Source organism: Lepisosteus platostomus, chromosome 25 (genome assembly GCF_059453375.1).
Source record: "Lepisosteus platostomus isolate fLepPlt1 chromosome 25, fLepPlt1.hap1, whole genome shotgun sequence".
Lineage (NCBI taxonomy): Eukaryota > Metazoa > Chordata > Actinopteri > Semionotiformes > Lepisosteidae > Lepisosteus > Lepisosteus platostomus.
In genome coordinates, this window is record NC_142635.1 from 14,841,598 (window position 1) to 14,855,630 (window position 14,033).

At 46.3% G+C, this 14,033-nt stretch overlaps 1 protein-coding gene across 10 annotated transcripts in view; it reads left to right on the forward strand.

Moving 5' to 3' along the window:
• LOC148641195 (protein Aster-B-like) overlaps positions 1 to 14,033 on the forward strand; it is a 188,290-nt gene that overhangs the window by 57,517 nt on the left and 116,740 nt on the right. The window contains exon 1 of one of the 10 annotated variants that reach the window (XM_088619613.1): positions 210 to 574. The exons of 7 other annotated variants lie outside the window; for them this stretch is intronic. The gene's annotated coding sequence lies outside the window, so the exon portion shown is untranslated. Of the gene's footprint in view, positions 1 to 209; positions 585 to 14,033 lie in introns of those variants that run through there. 2 more of the 10 variants (XM_088619623.1, XM_088619622.1) reach the window with 2 other exon arrangements.

The window sequence follows — 14,033 nt, forward strand, 5'->3', positions numbered from 1 at the left end:
GCAGTCGGACTGGTGTTTCTGCTGGCGCGCTGTCCCGGGCGTCATCCGCCAGCCCCGCAGCCTGACCGCCCGGACAGCGTGTAACGGGACGCGGCCTCTCCTCCCGGGGCGAGCGCGGATTGGCCCGCTGGAGCGGCGCTCCCCGATTGGCCCGCCGCCGCGTCAATCTCCCGCCGCGCCGCTCGCTGAATGAACCGCTGGCTGCCGGGATCTCCTATGTCTCCCCAACACGGGGTGCATCTGCGGAAACCCTGACCGTAGGGCGCCTCTCAAACTCTAACACATATCGGGGGGGCGCCGCAAGCTCACCGCGGCTCTGAGCCGCTGTAGCGGGTTTGGAAGAAAAGCGGTGAAAAACTCGGGCTGGCAGACATTCAGCTTTATGTCAACATGTCCCCCCCCCCTCTGCCGGCTAATGGTACACGTCTGCAAAAAAAAAAAGAGAGAAACAAATCTGCGAACTGGAGCTGAAATAAAGTAAAATCAAATGAAAAATGTCGGCTGCAGCGTTAATGTCAGGTTGAGCAGCAGCGAGCAGCAGCGGACCTGGCGTGCGTGGGGCGCCAGCGATTGGGTAAGATTGGGTCCTGGACGTTTCTTGATGTCGGTTTTTTTCTACTTCCCTTTTACCTTTCCCAGTCCCAGTGCGGGATTTGCGAGCGGGGATGCCGGAGTGGGAACCCGCTGGGCTCTGGCTCAGATCTTGGCTTGTTGCGGCGCATCGGATAACTTGTAGCCGTTGTCCCTCCCGAGTCGGGCAAACTTTTCCGCTGCCGAGGTTTTCCGCCTCGTCTGTGGCCTCTTGCTCAGCTCTTCTGCTGCGCAGTCCTGTTTGCGGACAGACAGCAGGTGTGTTAGTTGTGGCTCTTGTGATGCACTGTGTGTTTGAAGGCTCTGTTGCCCCGTGTGTGATTGGCAGGGGCAGCAAGTGGTGGAATCCAGTATATCGCCACTGGATCGTATACTGTATGGATCATGTATTTTGGAGCTGTGGTATTCAGAATCCTTTCTCCCCCAGTCTTTTTTGTCGAGAGAAATGTGTGGATTGTAATGTGTTGTCCTTTTTCGTTGCGTGTCAGACTTTTACAGTATCTTGACCACTTACTGTACCTGTAGGGTTGATTCACATGCATTAGGTCTGCAAGAAGTTTTAACGTGGAATTTGTGGTGTGTTGATATTTAGGTGTTATGTAGCTTTTGGGGGGCATTTTGTGTAAGGAGTGCAAGCACTCTTGCAGAAAAATCCAACAAGGTCTCTGTTTCTGGTGAGGTGAGACTTTCAGTCGATGTATTCATAAATCCCACGCTGCTCTGCTGTTTGTCACTGTGCAGCCGTCTTCACTGACTGGGCAGTCAAAGGTCCGCTTGAAGATGAGCTTGGGATGGTTGTGATGGCTCTCAAGACCTGCGGAGTCAACCTCGATCATGGGATGTAAACCAATCACTCTTGGAGTAAAGAGTGTTTTTCGTGCCTTTTATCTGTAGTCTTTGCAATAAACTGGCCACTGTTTTTATCTTTCCCTCACTGTTTTAAAGTTTGTGCCCGTGCCAGTCAGAGAGCTTGGAAAAAAACAGTGTCACAGTGTTAAGGGAAATGGAACTGTCACAGAAAACTGCAACTGGAAAAATTATTATTCGTGTGTTACAGATGCAACTTCATAAACCTTTTTTTGGGGGGCTAGGGGAAAGAGTTTTTTTATATTAAAGTTAAGATGTGTTTTGGGGGCTGACAGAAGGTGTAGGGCTTCTGATGTGGTCCTTTGGAAATATCTGATCATATCTGACATTGTTCTTCCATCGCTGTCTGACGACTGAGGTATGGAAGAAATGGAGCTTTTTTTTGCTTTAAATTGCACTTGTGGATTCATCGCCAAAGGGTTCAGGGAACCCGTCGTGTCTGGAGTGCGGCGCAGTTTCGAGTCTGTCCCGAGTGTCTCCCGTGCACGGCAGCGCCTCCCGGGATGCAGTTCTAAAAACCCGGCTCTTCGCTCTGTCTCTGACGAACCTCTGTGTGTTTAAACATCCCCCGGCCCCGCTATCTCTCCTCGCCCCCCGAGTCTGTGGCCAGACACCGCTTTGATCGGCCCCTGGCAGGGAGTCACACCTACCTCACCCACACCCCGCTGCGCCCCTCACCTCAAGAGCCTAGAGGGTGCTGTAACCCCTCCACTGCGCTGGGGAAGCACTAGCAGCCCGAGCTCATCTGCTCAGACTGACGGCGTGCTAGGAGCGTCATGATCCCGTAGGTCACAGGTCAGATGGGTGAAAGGTCAGCTTGTCCTGCCTGAATGGGAGGCACAGCCTGAAACAGAGTAAGGGATGGTGGAGAGGAAGGAACTTTTCCCAGTAAACCACAGGAATGAAATGCAGTGAAAAGCCACCAGGTTTATCAGCACTCCATTTTACGTTTACTAAATGAGGTTTTATGGGCATGAAGTCTTAATCTGTGAAATCAACACTGAAAGCTTTAGTATCTGGAGGGTGGATTGTTCCTGGCTGCACTCATACAACATGTTCGTAGTCTTTTTGGTAATAACACACGCATTGATCCTTTTTCATTCTGTAGGAACCTTGTCTTGATTTTGTTTCTGAAATATTCAGTGTATGGTAGGTGGCGATGCCTCAAAAATGGGAAAAAAGATCACTGCTTCCCAGAAGAAGTAGTATCTGAATAAGAGAGTAATAACCAGCTCTCACAGTTTTTGTGTAAAGTGGCATTTTTGCATGCATGAACTAGTAATGCTCAGAGCTGTCCTTTCCTTTCCCAGAGTTTTCATCATGATACCTCGTGAGACATAGACAGTACAGCTGAGGAAATCGAGATTTTACTTAGATTTTACACGGCTTTGTCCATGTGTTTTCCATCCTGTCAGCTGTCGATGTACGTTTCCCTGGAGACAAGAATGAGACTGTGTTCCAGTAAGCAGAATTTGAAAGCTTTCAGGAATTAAAATGTATTTTCTTTTCCATGCTCAACTACTTACCTGGGATGCCTGGCCACTGAAATTTAAACAGACCTCACAGTGAGGCTACAGGCAGCGCTGAAGAGGTAAACACGGTGGTTAAGCTCTGGGATTCATCCTGTCTCGGCTGGGGACAATGGGGATCTTTCTTTAAACACTGCCTAGAATTCCAGTTATTTTAAACGGTGCTGGAGGAGGAAGGCTGTGGGATGTGTAATGTGTAGCTCCGACAGACACAGACTCTGACCTAAGTTTAACTCCACCGATTGCATTTCCTGCTCAGAGGTGGAGGGTACCAGCAGTTCAGGTCTCTCCTGCATCCTGGGGAAGAGACACAAAACCACCTGGTTAATAGCTAGGTTCCAGTGAACTCTGGAATAACAGTCCCTTGTGTTGATGCGAGATTTAAGCATTTAATGATTAATGAAGAATTCCTGTATTCATAACCCTTTACATTTTCACCCCCTGCAGTATGTACTGTAGTTCCACCTGGGCGACTCATGGCAGGCCTTATGCTCCAGTGCACAAGAGATCGGGAGGAGACGTGAGAACGTGATTTACCAGTTAAAATGAGGTGGAAATGGAGGGAGGCCAGGCTGAGCCAGCCCAAACTGGGAATCAGCCAGGATGCTGGGGTCAACACCCCTGCTCTTACGAAAAGCCACGTGATCTTTCACGGCTGAGTAATCCAGCGACTGCTGGATTCTCTTGGAGATCTCTCATCCCAGTTCAGAGCAGGCCCCGTCTTTCTGAGCTGCATCCCAATAAACCACATCTTGCCTTGAGTATTTACGCATTGCTCATACATTTAGAATTGTGTTTGCAATTCTCTTTACAAAAGTACTCCATCTATGTGGAAGAGATCCTTTCCGTGTTTTTCTGTTCCCCCAGTTAACATAAAACATGTTTCTAGCAAGCGTGGCACACTGAAACCACCATGTGCCACAGTGGTGCTGATGGCTTTGGTCGCAGTGCTTTCCCACTGTGCTTCAGTTCTTGTTTTAAGCTATCTTCCTGTTGGCGTGGGTTCACTGAGGCTTGAGCTGTATTCACGATCGCAGAGAGAGAGCTTGACCACGTCTCCGGGCGCTTCAGCGCTCCAGTCTGTCGTTCAAGTTATTTTTGCATCGGTTTCCAGGCAGCCGCGTGTGAAGAGCTACACCTGAGTCTGCTGGGCCCCTGTGTCTGCACAGCCTGTCCCCACCAGTGGCTCACTCTGCAGACGCCTGGGCCTTGCCTCAGTGAGCTTCCCCCAAGGACTCTGGGGCTCTGGCTTCGGTTCACAAAAACGCTGCGAGCTTACAAACGGCGGCGTTTGTTCCAGTCTTGAACTGAAACTCCAAGATAAATGAATTCTTGAAGCATTTCTTTAAATATTTACAGAGTGGGTGTCTGCAGGCAGTGGGGAGTAGCAAGTCTGTACAATGGTGTGATTTCAGGAACTTTAAATTTAGCAGTCGGTTTGTCATTCTGGTTTCCAGAATGGACTAATGTGAGGCGGTTTTTCATGACCAGCTTTCTGGCAAGTTGCTTTGTGCCTCACCATGACGCCAAGCATAGTGGGATACTGAGTAGTGTTTAATAGTGCTCTATAGAGTATTGTGTTCATTGCAGAACACCGTCTATGTGTCTGTATCTATATGCTATACAGAAATCTCCTGCTTTAGCAGCTAGATTGTCTTGTATAATCATTTGTGGAAGCAGGCAGTGGATATACAGTCTGCTAGCTGTCGTGTCATGGCAGTGTCGTGATGCTCACACCTTTTGAATGTGTACTGGACTCTCGGGGAATTGTGAGGCTTCCTCCTGCCTGTGACCGTGTTCCACGCTGGGAGGACCGGTGGGCTGGAACATCATCTTGTTGGATGTTCGCATGCCGATCTCTCTCGACCGATAAACGTGGCTCCCCTTTGTTGGCATCGAAAGCCGTCTCTGTATGCGCACGAGTGCCTATTCAAATCTGCATTGACCGTAAAAGCCACGTGTGTTACTGTAATTCAGGGTTCTGAGAGCAGCTAAAGAAGAACTTCCTGGCACCACAAACGCCATGCTCAGTTCAGTAGCGCTGTGGATAGATTTAGCTCTCATTTCTACTCTTTCAAACCCCATGGGTGGTGTTGTTGTTGGCGGCTCATAGGTACTATGTATATCATTTTAGTCATATGTGACGATTCTTGTCCCCTTTCAACTAATGCTGTTTTCTTAAAAGTCTTATCTTTTCTTCTCATCTTGACATTTGGCAAGTAGAGAGATTTGCACTACATATGGCCTCATACTAGAGAAGAATGAACATACTGTACCTGCACTATTGTTCGAAATCTAAGATGATTGCTTTAATGACTGTCTTTCTTACAGTGCACTCAACACATTCTCTTCATAGTTAGGTACTGTATGCCAGGGGAATAATGCAGCAAAATCATGTGAAAGGCCTCCTACTGTGTCTGCTGAGGAGAGTTAGAGCATTAAAACACAGGCCAGTCACTCTGGTCTAGAGGGTAGAGGGTGTCAACTCTACAGTAGGGCCTTTAGTTTTGTCAGAAAGACATGCCTTCACTCTTATCGCCTGCAAGGTGAGTTATACTAACCACACAGAGTGTACCTGCTTTGTAGCATACAGTAGGACAGAGAGGAACCAGACTGGGCAGTGAAGGGAGCCAAGGATCGACACTTTATAGAAGTCACCCTGTTGTTCACTGTCCCAAATCAAACAACACAGGAAGCTGATTGTGGGCTCAATCCATGGAGGCATCCAGATTTTTCTTGCTGTCAGCCATTCTGTGTCGGGTAAGATCTGGGGCCAAAGGCTTCCAGAATAGAACAGAACAGAACCACAGCAGAACCACATTTGTTCATCTTTAATACTGTGCTATTTGGCCTGATTCCCCTTCATGAACAGACATTCTGAATGTTATATTTCTGTCATGTAAGGAGGCACACTCAAGAAAAGGCTTGAGAGCACACCCTCAGCAATAAAGAAATGGCGGAAACCGCACACTTAGTTTCTCTTTAAAAATTCATTTAACCATTCCTTAACACAGAGGACAAATAGTCCTATGTTTTGAAACTGACGTGTCCGTTCCTTGTTTTTCAAAACGACTAATTTCTTTTAACTTGCATATGTTTAAGTGCTTCTTTAGTGTTTTTCTTTTTGCCTGGTTGACAGTTCTTGAGAGGTTTCAGATAAAGCCCGTGAAAAGATAAGAGCCTGCTGGGACCTTTGTTCACACACTGCGATTCACATTCATCATCATTTCAACTGGGGCAACGTTTCTGACAACAAAGTTTCCAGTTTGTACTTTAAGCTTCTCTCAGGACTGATGCATTTGGCGCGCCCAAGTTATGGCAAACGCCAAGCAATGGTGCAACAGTGGTCTGTTCTCTAACAACGCACATAAACTGGACTTCGATCGAGACTCAGACCCCCTTCTGCACTGGGCAGAAAGATCAGTCTGCCTTCATGTGACCATGCCTGTGTAACGTCAGTTGTGTCCTTTATATGCACTTACTCTATACCTAAAAAAAAAAGCTGCTGACTCTTCTATTTAAACCAGGACGTTACATCCTTCTCTGTTGTTGTGGTTGCTCTAAACCAGCCATTCCGAAGCGGTTCACATCCTGGATAACAATGGCAGCTTTCTCTGTCAGCGCCCGAGTTAGCCTTCATGCTTCCCACAGGGAGTTTGTGTGTGTTTTTCCCCCAGCTCGGTTTCCTCCTGAGTTTGAGGCGCGTGTTTCTGAACGGCCCAGTGCCCAGGGTGCGCAGTGGTGTGGTGCCGCCGGCCGCCCCGGGCTGGGTGGCTCAGGCTGGAGTCAGGGGCCCTCTGGGAGCTCCAGACAGGCAGCGCACAAAGAGCACGCTGAGCGCAGGCCTGCGGAGGAAGTGGTTTCCAGTAAAGGTCAGTCAGCCCTGAGACATCTCTCCTGCTGCACTCGGCACTGCTTCCCTGGCGCCAGTTTGATAGTTGCTGTGGATGCAGCACTACCTTGTCTTATTTTTATCTTTATTGAGAAGCCATAAATGCGGTGTTGTTTTTTGTGTTTGCCCTTGATTAATAAGGAGCTCGCCTTTGTCTTCCCTAGTGAAGTGATTTTTGGATATGCATAGCAGGTTTAAAAATGAGAAGTTAGATGCTTACTTGCAATGCATCAAGGATCCCGTTTAGGAAGCTGAGTAAAGTTTATGTTTAGAGAATTAAAGTGCTTTATCTCATCTCACTAAATGGCACCATAGTAATATGACATTCCTAATCCACTGACATTTCATTGCTGTCTTGTCGATTTTGAATTAGCCTTAACCTTACACTGTTTTGACTGTACAGCATGTGTGTTTATTAAAAATGCTTATCTTAAAAACAGCAAGCCTTATCAGGAGAATTGAACTCATCCGAACACAGACTGCATGAGAATACAGCAGAGACAGCAGGAGAATAGCTAAAGAAGGAAAGACAAACAGGATCAGCCCTTAGAAGGAGTGTGGTGATGGATATTTCATATTTTGTATGAATAAAGGCAACTGTTTCAGAAAGAGTATTTCTGCCTTTGAAACTCAAGTGCCCATACCAAAGAAAAGGGGAAGGAATTAGTCCTGCCTAACACAGTTAATTTAAATTAGATATATTTTCCGAGTGAGAATTAAGTTTTCATGGTATGTCTTTGCAAGTGGTGGAGTGGAAGGATTATTTCATTTAATTAAATTAAATGAGAAAATGCCCTGCTGAGCAGTGTAAACTACATAATAAGAACAAGGCGGAGAAGTGGAATTCACAGCTCTGTAGTCCACAGGAGCAGAGAGGTTCACTTCACGCTACTGCAGTTTGAGAATCTGTTCAGGTATTTTGATAGTATATTAAATCACCAAAGGCACACACGAAGTCACTTCCTCAGAATCAACACCGGCGCACCGTCCTGAAGACTGAGACTGAGGCTGCCTGGGCACCTCCTCTCTCCGCGGCACAGCGCGCCAGAGGCTCTCGTTCTGCCCTCACCCAGGTGTGGTGGGGCCGCCTGTCTTGAGCTCTCTCGGCTTCACAGTAGTTGCTGATCAAATAAAACGATGGCCTTTGCCCTCGATGTTTAGTAAGGGGAGGCAGTGTCAGTGGCCCATGCCTGCGCTGGAGCCGGGCTCCAGTCAGCCCGTGTGCAGATGACAAGTCCCTGGGAAAGGTCACTGACAAGGTTCTGCTTAATTAAAGGGGGATATGTAATTACTGTAGAATTATGTAATCATGGTGATGAATGCTAGTTACAAGCTATTTGCAATAATTTTTTCAAAGATCATAATGATGATGATAGTAATAGCTTTGTAAACATAAAGTATTTAAACACACAGTGTATATCGAGAGTAAAATACCCGAACCTGTGTACTATTTTTAAATAATAATACATAAGGGGAAAATATTTTTATCGATTAGAAGAAAATATCTGAGAAGAAGATCACTTTATAAGACATTATAAAGACAATATTTCAAAAGGCAGCAAGAGCGATTCTCAACCTGTTGAGCAGTGATTTGGTTTAAGGAGTCATGTGCAGACCTTTATCTCCGGCAGCTTTCGTGTACGAAGGACACCCAGTTGTGCTGTTCATTCATTCTGCCTGACCAGAGCACTGTGCAAGAGACATTTCTGCTGTGAACAGAGCTTTTTCATTCAGGTTTACAGTGCTGCAGGGGTGGTTTAATCTGAGCTTTTACTGGATGTAGGAAAGATGCTTTTTTCCAACAAATCCCCAGATGGAAAGAGTTACCAGAGATTAAACTTGGATTTATGGTATTTTTCAGTCATGAGACTAATCCGAGTCTGAATGGAGCCCTCTGCCAGGCTGGGCAAAGACGGGCTCTTTGTGCCTAAGACGAAAGCCTTGTGCTCGGGCAGGATAGCTGAGGTGGTATAGGAACTGGGCGCACCCATGGATCGAGGCTTGAGCTGGCGATAGGGGAAGTGTCAGCCCTCAGTTTTGTGCATGTGAATTCCTTTGACACGCGATAAAGCATTTAGCACCTACAGTCTAATCTCTTCAAAAGGCCGCATGTGGAAGTTGTGCAGGCCCAGTGTCGCCACAGAATCCAGGCTGCCTCTGTGCGCACACACACACACACACACACACACACACACACACACACACACAGTGCATGCAGTGGCTTTCACGGGTCTTGAGTCACTGGAGACCAGGAGTATTGTGCTTCAGCTGAGCCAGTTAAACTAACGATTTAAGGGCAAGTGAGTGTTGCAGTTTTGCACACTGAGAAACCACTTATTACCTTTACCTTGTTTTTATAGTCAGAATACTCTTTTTCTGGGTGTTGATTTCGGTTTAGTTTTTTCCTCCTTTCTTCAAGATTGCACATTTCACTCGGGGTGGCAGAGCACACTTTATGGCTGTGGACACAAATTACCAAGTGCATTTGTTTGTGCTTTCCTGCCTTTGCAGATGGATCAGTGGCTATAACAGGTACTCAGCAGGTTGCAGTGGTTTATTAACAGCTTTAAACTAAGAACAAGTCTTTAAAGAGAGTAGTTTTGATTCAGAATTCCAATTAAATTCAGAAAACGTGTCACAGGGCTTATTTATATTCAGCTGAAAAGCAATAGTGTGCGTCAAGTGCACTGCATTGACTATTATAATCCTTGCAGTGTGAGATTGTTGCTGTTTTTCTTTCATGTGTGTGCTGCAGTTGTGGAAAATGATGTTAAAAGAGGTCTTAACAATGCAGAAAGTAGTTTAGTTGTTAAAAACTGATGTGATTTGGTGAGAAATTTCTTTTAAGTACAGATAATTGTAAAAGACTTAAAGTAGGCACTTAAACCTTATGGGTTTTCATCGCATTTTACTTTCGTACATCCATTATTGTCTGATATTATTATTATCATCATCATCATCATCATAATCATCCCTGGATTTCAGCACTTTAATGTGGAAGTCTAACACAATTAGAAACATACAGTCCTAGGCAAAGTGCTTTTAAAAAGAAGGCAATGAATCTCTTTGGTGGCCACGTGGAATTCCCCAAGGAAGATGTAATTTTTTCTCTGGGTAATTACTTTAAGCTACAGAAAGAAACAGCAGACAGTTACTTACTGAGCCCTGGGAGCAGGTTTCAGAACACTGTGTCAGTAACAGTCTTGTGGTCTCTGGAGCTCTGTGTGTTTTACTCATTCCCCACAAGATATTGAAGTGTAACCAAAGTCACTAAAGAGAGCTCCTCCGTTTCTACAGTGTTGGGTTTGCAGTCTCCAGCACAGTTCAAGCACTATGCAAGATGCCAGACTGTGGAATGCCTGGCATGCCTTTTCGATCCAGTGACTGGGGATTCAAGCCTGTAAGGCACTTGATTCTGTACTGTATATTGCTATATTCTTTAAAGAGTGAAATAGACATTTATATATGACAAAGGACATATATAGAATCAAATGAGGGCATTTTAAAAAGAAATGAAGACCTCTGTTTCAGAACTGCCCTGCTGCACAAGCAAGTCCTTGTTGTAGGAAATGGGAAACACAGTAGGACATTTGTGAGTGTGTGTGTTTGTACATGAAAAGAAGTACTGCTGTAAATAGGCCCTCAGAAAAAAAAAAGTAAATACTTTTGGAAAGAAACGCAGAAGAGCTCAACTTTCCTCTGCCTGCTTGCCAACACACAATCAAAACGTTATGTTCAGTTTCAGCTGCTTTTTCCAGTTTGATCGTTAGGCAAGACTGAGGAGACAGTGTTGCTTGGACGTGTTTCTTTTTGACAGCAATTCAGGCTGTCTGCTCAAGACTGAGAGCCACATGGTAGTGAGGGCAGTGCAGCTTGTGATCCAGCCATCCCTCCAGAGCCTCACATTGATCAGGCTCAATCACACCTGTGATCTGGGCCGCCCAGAGCCCCACACTGTCAGCTCAGGCTTGGCAGGCTCTGACCTATGACAAGGGCATCATTTTGTGAGCTTTCCTTGGCTTTTGTTTTACCCTGTCAGGTGAAACAGAACTCCTCCGGGAAAGAGACAAAGAGGTCAAATCCATCTTGGTTGCTTAAAATGAATGAAGGTACCTCGAAAAAGGCAGACATAAAAACTGACCACAAAAAACCCTTCGCCCTTTTTTCATCTCAGTGAGCCATGATGTCGGCCAGCTGGGTGTTTTGATCTTTGCTGATGTGCGTGTGGACGCAGAGTAGGATCTAGGAAGTCTAAAATTAGACAAATGCTCTGCTTAAGTTCCATCAGGACCTCAGTCAGTGGTAATAACTAGCAAGTACATCAACACAGCAGTGATATGAAGCGTATTGTAGGTCTCTGCTGCCGAATGCCACTCGGTCTCATTGAGATGGTATGTTTCCCACCTGCCCTTAAGGACACCTGTGAAGTGAGCAGCAGAGTAAAGGTTTCGACGTGTATCCATCTTACATTAGCGATTCAGTCACAGAAGGCCGGCCAGCCAAGGCAGGTTGCCAAATCTGTATTAATACTGCATTGCACGGGTTTCTCTGCATTGAACCTGGGTTATGTTTCTTGCTCATCTCCCAGCCCAGTTTTATAACCCCTGGAGTTAAAATACAAGCCTTTTAATTTTTTACGCACCCCGCATGTGGCTTGTGGTGAGGAACGGGGGACCTGCCTGTCCGCTCCGGCTCGGGAGCTTCCCCGCCCTCCACAGTCTGTCCCGACTCGTAACGCGCCACGGCCCCCGAGCACCGGCTCCTGGTTTATTAGTGTTGACGGGGGAGTTGTTTGGGGAATTTTGGCTGTCTGTGCACCTGTGGAATGCTTCTTGTGAAGTGTGAAGCTCTAAAATTGAAGTGCGCTCTTTATCTATAATGCATGCTGCTTTCCTTGTGCATCCCGAAATGAATTTGGTTGGAGCGGGCAGGCAGGAGAAACTGTGTGGGCGTGCGTGCGTGCACAGAGCCAGATGAACAGCCATTTTGAGAGCACCAGTAGTAAAGTTTAATTAATATTTGTGCTGTTGATATACAGTAACAATAGTCCTGTGGGATGAAAACTCCTCTTGGAGTCACGGCGGTGCCGTGCAAGGTGATGATGGTGCAAATCGGGTGTTTCAGTGGTACATATAATCCAGAATTGTTTCATGGCTGTTCCAAGAACAGGTGTATCAGTAAATTCACTTGACCAGAATCTAGTTTGCTCTGAGCTTATCTGAACTGCCTGAAATAATTTCATCTAGTTTCTGTAACTGCATTTATATCACTGACCATCTGTTCATTTTCATGTGCAGTAGAAAAGGTGTCAGAAGTCACTGGCCTGGCAATGTATTGAGAGTCGAACACTATCGAGAATAAGGATAGTGAGGGTTTGAAATACACCCGTTGTGGTAGATGAATTCTAATGGAAATGAAATCAAAACAACATCAAGAGCTAATACATTCTTAAAGTGCTTGATGGTGTTAAGACTGTTTTTAATGTTACCTTAAGAATGAGCTGCTTGATGCGGACCGCTGCGGGGCAGCGCCGACTACACATGGGGGCGTGTGATTCACTCCCCCGAGGCCCTGCTGACGAGGATCTCTCTGGTCCTCCTTCTGGAGCAGAGCCTGTGCAAATGCCATCAGCCCTGGGTTTGAGACACGGCTCCTGCCGAGAACTTGTGTCTCAATCAACACGGGGAAGCTGGATTAGTGCCTAATGAAAGAAAGCTATAATATTGAGCACCCCCGAATTACCTTCTTCTTTTGGAAGCGGCAAGTCATCTGGGTGCCGCTAAGAGCAGTTTAATGAGGTACGAGGCCCTGCTCATTTTCCTCCTCCGCTCACGAGCCCTCTTTACTGCGTTTTTCTAAATACAGCGTCAAACAGGCAGTCGTGAGCAGAAGCAGGGCTTGCTAAGAATAGCCCAAAAATGCCTGCGCCGTGTGCGTTTAGGCGAGACCAACATCCTACCTAAGAGAGCCGCGCTGTGGGACTGTGGAGAGCGGTGGGTGTCGTTACTCGTGCCGGCTTCCAGCTCTGCGGAGGAGCGATGGTGAGAGGAAGAGAGCTGGCCAAGCCAGCACAGGGCTCGTCTGCAGCATCAGCAGCGAAAGAGACCGGAAGACACCAGCGGAAACTAAGAGGAAATGAGGTTGAAAACTGAGACTGGGAGGCTCTTCTTTACACAAAGGGCTGTGGGGGTCTGGGACAAGCGGCTCAGCAGTGTTGTCTTGGCTTCATTTGAGAAACAGCCGGATGAGATCTTCAAGCTACTAGCAGCTGTAAACAAGAGCCTTTTGGCCCTTCTTATGCTCTTTTGAATGAAAACCAGAAGAGCTGGGTCTATCAGAGTCAGAGGAGAGAACCACGAGTTACCTCTGCATAAATACTATGTATTAAATGAAGCAAGTTTGTGCAAATCAAAGTTTTAAATGTTTATTTCCATGAGTGTACTGTGGAGTGTAGGCCACAAAATGCATTTTCACAAAAAGCTGTTTTGTCACCTCCTAGTGGAGAGCAGGTGAGATCTGTGCATCACATGACCCTTTAGGGCTGTGTTGGTAACTGCGTTTGGTCAAAAACTGAACCTCAGTCTACAGGTCTGCTGCTAGTGAAGACTCCCGTTTGCCAGTGCGAACGGTACATATTTCTGGCAATCTGAAATAACAGGTTTGACCCAGAGGTTCAGAGCTTTGCTGAATAATCAGTTCTGCTGGGGCAGAAGTGGATAGCCTCTTCACACAAAAGGAAGAATGGGAGCTGGAAGAGGGTAATATTGATTTTAACTGCAGTTTAAGTGGTGCTGAAAACGGTCAAAACGCTGAGCTTGTCGTACTCTGCAGTACATGAGGGTTGCTCACAGTAAAACACTGACGGTCCACGCCCCACTTGTGCGTTTCACCTGGTTTGTAGAAACGTCGTTCTCTTTCTGTGCTCCTCGTATTTAAAAGATCTGCTGTGCAGTTCCAGTTAAGGTAGCCCCAACCTGATGGACGAGAAATTGGACTTTCTTGTTTTCCTCGGGGGCAGTTGTTTTAAACCAGACTTTCAGCTTTGAGTAAAACTTGCACATACATTAAGCCATCAGTAGACCATAAAGAAGTCGACATAAAAAATGATCTAGTGGGTCATTAGAGGCTGTATTTTTATCTCATTCAATGCTGTA